This window comes from Copadichromis virginalis, linkage group LG6 (assembly GCF_057382275.1).
Source record: "Copadichromis virginalis isolate Kocher_CV1m ecotype Utaka linkage group LG6, C_Virginalis_male_GT1.1, whole genome shotgun sequence".
Classification (NCBI taxonomy): domain Eukaryota; kingdom Metazoa; phylum Chordata; class Actinopteri; order Cichliformes; family Cichlidae; genus Copadichromis; species Copadichromis virginalis.
This window is the reverse complement of record NC_140623.1, coordinates 22,021,185-22,026,327: the sequence shown is the minus strand read 5'-3', so window position 1 is coordinate 22,026,327 and position 5,143 is coordinate 22,021,185. Positions and strand designations below refer to the sequence as shown.

Genomic DNA, 5,143 nt, shown 5'->3' with positions numbered 1-5,143 from the left:
TACAAAAAACATCCCGCAGATCATGATAAACCCGCGGAACCATCGAGAGGTCCGGGGCATCCGACGGCGAGGCCGTGGGTGGGAGCGAAACGGGGGAAGCCGCAGCCCGGAGGCAGTTCATATGGCAGGCCACACTCCAACCTAGTACGGCACCCTTCTCCCAGTCGATATGCGGGTTGTGGAGGACAAGCCAGGGGTGACCCAGAACCAGCGGAGTGAGAGGAGCCTTAAACGAAAAAAAAACAAATCCTTTCTGCGTGATTGCCAGAGAGAGATAATGAAAGGAATTCAGAAACATGAGTGATGTCAGGCAGGCGCTGGCCCGACAGTGCGTGAACGCGGAGGGGGCGTGACAGAGGCTCCAAGGCGATGTTCAGTTTGGCGGCGAGTGAGGTGTCAATAAAGTTCTGCTCAGCCCCAGAGTCAATGAGAACGGAGAGAGAATGAGAAACAGTCCGAACACGCAGAGTAGCCAGCAAAAGAAGCCTGGGGAGAGGGCTTTCACTCGACAGATCGCCCACCAGCACCCTCACGATCACTGGTGAGCGCGCCCTTTTGCCAGCGTTGGGCAGGAGGAGACAGAGTGGCCTTTACGGCTGCAATAAACGCACTCACCGGAGGCAAGACGGCGCTGGCGCTCCGCGGGCGACAGCCATGAGCGCCCAAGCTGCATGGGCTCTTCCCCATCCCCGGTGTCGGCGTCACACGACCCATGGGCTGCAGTAGGGGTCCCACAAAAGTCCAGCGGGGCATGCCCCGAACGCGCGCGTGCGCTCCGATGTGCGCGCACCTGATCGTCCACCCGCATACACAAAACCAGAAGCGCATCCAGGGAGGAAGGCAGTTCACGGAGCATTAGTTCATTCTTTATTTCCTCATTAATATTAGTGAGCAATGCACTTTTAAGGGCCTCTTCCCCCCATTTCGCCTGTTCAGCCAAGGTAGAAAAGTCAATAGAAAAATCAGCCATGCTGCGTTTACCTTGTTTAAGCGCAAGCAAGCGCTGGCCGGCGGTGGCAGTTGTGGCTTTCCTGTCAAACACACCTTTAAACTTAGTAAGAAAGTCAGAAAAGGTGATGTCCGGCTCCGCCTGAAGCGCAGCTTGAGCCCAGGTTAGAGCACGGTCCTGGAGTAACTGGACGATATAAGCGATTTTCGCACCATCAGTAGAAAAGGTTTGCGGTTGCTGGCGAAACTGAAGGGCACACTGAGTGAGAAAACCAGCACATTTATCAATCTCTCCCGTGAAAGCCCTGGGAGTAGGGAGGAATCTGTCAACGTGAACAGGTGGCGCGACACTTACAGCTGGAACTGGCGCCTCCAACGGAGGAGCGGCGACCAGAGGAGCGGCCGGTAGCGGTGTTAGCCGAGCCACGGCCTGTGTGAGGTTCGCGAGCTCTGCTCGAAGGTGAATGAACATCTGCTCGTGGCGTGCCAGCATCGCGGCCAAAGTGGCGAGGGTGGGAGTCGAGACCGCTGGGTCTGCTGAATCCATTTCCGTGGCTGGATGATTCTGTCACGATCTGGTACAGGGATTCAAACGCAGAGCGGTAAGGTATCTCCAAGGTGTGGTTTATTTACAGTGCAGTGCAATATATGTACAGTGAAGGGATCCAAAACTCCGGGGGGGAAATCACAGGGTAACTCGCTCACGTCTTCTTCTCTCACACTCACACACTTTCCCGCAGCAGGGAGGTCGCAGGTCCGGGGGGGGGAATCTGAAGCAGACGAGAAGGCAGGTCACCAACTAATCACAAGTCACGGATAGGAAGCACAAGAGCTGTGAGAAAACTAACGTTAGGGGTACAATCATCCAGCGACGAGAGGATCTGTGTTCCAGCCTCAAATAGTGCTCCCGGTGATGATGGGTGAGTGTTGTCAGGTGTGTGTGTGGGCCAAGGGCGGGAGCCCACAGTGAGCTCCGCCCAGGCAGAGAGGGAGAAAACAGCAACAGCAATTGTAGCCTTGTGGGGCCGACCGGGCAGGCACGGAGACCATGACACTATTCTTGTGATGTAGCCAACTTCCGTCAAGGTTTGATGTGTTGTTCCTTCAGAGATGCTCTTCTGTAGACTCTAGTTGGTAATGAGTGGTTATTCAAGTGTCTGTTGTCTTCTTATCAGCTCAAAGCAGTCTGGCCATTCTCCTCTGACCTCTAGCAGCAACTGCCACTCAATCAATAGTTTAGATTTTTCAGCCCATTCTTTGTAAACCCTAGAGACAGTCGTGGAAAATCAATACTTAGATACTGATACTTAGAAATACTCAGAAAACCCGTCTGGCATCATCCAATGTTGCATCTGGGGTATGATGGAAGTCCCAAAGAGCCACAGAAAGAACTTCTCAATAAAGAATGGATGTTGTATTTATTATTCAACAGATTTACAAACACACCAGTATGAAATAATCTTGGGGTGAGCTAAGGCCAAAATAACAAACAAATGGAGCTGCCTACCAATGCAAACTGAGATAACCTACAGAGAAGAAACAAATGTGTTACCTCCCCATGATGATATAAACAAGAGAAAAAAGTCAAACTTCACAAGTTAGAGCAAACACTAGTGTAGCTGGTTTGATGATGGGGAAAATAAAATGAAATATGCAGTGTGATAGGCTGAATAGATATTTGCATCAACAAAGAGTTGATGCAAATATCAACAAAGCTAACATATATCTACAGGGTTATAAATGATGAATCGTGATTAAAACACACATTACCTTACATATTTTCCCCCTCACAAAACCGATCGATGCTCTGCTTCTTTTCTTTTTGCCTCAGTGCAGTACTTGTTTTGGTTCTTTTTCTAACTTCGCTCAGTGTTTCACTATGGGAATTGCCTCGGCGTGACCAACTAAGGAAGTTCCAATGACACCACGTCTGTCTATGACAGACCTGTCGAGCCACGCTCAGGGCTCCACCCCCACATTCTAACATGGCCGACCAGTCCCTCCTAACGCATTCTTGCTTTTGTCCTGTGAGAAACTACTTTGAGCTCCCTCAGCGCATCCGGGCTAACTTGATTAGCTGCTTAACAGTTCTCAGGTGTCCCGTGTAGGAGTATGTCACCAAACACAGTTTTTCTGGTTCCAGTTTGGATCATGCTGAGTAAGTCCTACGAAAGAAGTGTACTTATAGCTACATTGTGGAACAGCAATCGCATCAGGCGAGCTGTTCCAGCGGTTCCTGGTTTTAGTTATCGAGGTGGTGGACGTTGTGTAACTCGGGCTAACGCGTTATGGCGAGCTGTTCTTTCAGTGTCCGGCTAGCATTAACTTGTTAGCAGGCCACAAACCATTTTAGTGTCTCGTTAGCTTGTAGTCGACCAAGGGTTCAGTTAGCATTAAGTTGCTAACAATATTGGCTAGTGGAGTGCAGCTAACGTGTCACGACGAGCTGACTCCCGTGGTGACTAGCTCGGATTTAACCCCCGCTGCTAGTCCTAGCTACGTACAGGCTAACGTGTCGCGACGAGCCTGGTGTAGCCTAGTCTCACGCCTTTCCTCTAACCATGTCTTTGGCTCCTACTCCTGCCAAATGGTCGGAACCGAAGGCCAAAGAGGCTGTATCCCGCCCGTGCCTCACATCATGCGGTCATCTCGGGCAGGGAACCTCATCCAAAGTGCGTCTTCTGTATGGGTGCCAAGCATGCTCAGGCTTCACTGGCGAACCCTCAGGGATGCCCACACTGCATGTTGATGCCAGAGAAAGTCCTGGAAAGGAGGCTGAGAGTAGCAGTAACGAACAGTCAGGACATCTGCCTGTCGGCCGCTACTGCTACAAGTGATATCCGTCATCCGCGAGCCTCCACAAGCTGGGCGGACATGAAAGAAGAGTCCCCGCTCATGCCCCCATCGTTCAAAGACCTCCTCGATCAAAACATGGGTGAGCCGGGTGGCGAGGACACGGAGGGCGATGCCAACTCTGACCTCCTCGACCTAGAGGACATGGATGAGGAGGAGGATGACTCTACCTTTCCTCCCCAGCAGTCCAGGCCACCAAGTGGGGCTGAAGTTGCACCCCCGGTGGACAGCAATTTGTACGAGGTCTGCAAACGGGCTGCTACCAAGCTAGGCATGCCATGGCCAGCCGCTCAGGATGCCAAAGGGGCAGAACGGGACCTGTATGACAGCAAGAGGCTCCCACCAGCCTTGCCACCATTGAAGCAGCTTCTGCCAGCAGTCCCGGCCTTCGTGAAAGAAATTAGTCACTATTGGTCAAGCCCTTTTAAAAGCAAGATTCTGACCAAGGGCTGCTCTAAGCTTGAGATCCAGGGGATGGGTGAACTGGGGATGACCGAACCCCCAGCTGTCAGTGGCGTATCACCTTCACCCTAACTGCAGGGCAATCTCAGCTTCTTCTAGCATTTCTTTGCCCAGCAAGATGGATCGCCTCACGGCATCTATTTATCAAAGGATGTACAAATATGCTGCACTGCTCTGGAAGACATGGGCTGTCAGCTTGACTCAGGTTCCCCAAACCCAGCCCTCTGGGATTAAATCTGTGTGGTTAATGATCTCATTCTTCGATCCTCCAGGGGAGCAGTCCAAGGGTGTGGCCATGTTATGTCCCTTGCAGTCTCGGGTGAGAGAGCCTTGTGGCTAAACCTGTCAAGCTTAGGTGATGCTCAGAAGGCTGAGGTCATGGATGCAGCCTGTGACCCTACCAAGGGTCTCTTTGGCCCAGCACTGGATAGAATGAGAGAGACAAGCACCCGCAGAAAGCAGGAGGGAGAAGCATTCAACCTCTGCTTACCCAGAAAACCTAACCCTCAGCCCCAGCAGGTGCCAAGAGCTGGCTTTGTGGCAATCCGATTGTTCAGTCTGACGTCACTAGCCGTGTCTGGGTCTAAACTCCGCTGCAGGTCCATATATCAAACGATCACTATGGCATTACTGAGAGTTGAAAAACTGTCTAAAGTATTTCATCTTTAATAAAATGATCAGCGTTCTGCTCTACCAGGTGTAACAATTGAGTTTAACATCCAGGCATCCATGAAAACGGAATTTATGACATTTAACGGAGTTAGAAGTTAGCAGGGAGTTAGCTCTCTAGCTTCTATCTAAATACAATATAGCATGTCCTGACTGCGGGGTTTTGGAAACAAATTAAAACGTACAGCTCTGCTATCACTTCCAGCATAAA

At 51.1% G+C, this 5,143-nt stretch overlaps 1 pseudogene; it reads left to right on the top strand.

Annotated features, from left to right (window-relative positions):
- Window positions 1–3,509: 3,509 nt before the first annotated feature.
- LOC146707768 (uncharacterized) lies at window positions 3,510–4,335 on the top strand (annotated as a pseudogene).
- The last annotated feature ends 808 nt before the right edge of the window (window positions 4,336–5,143 follow it).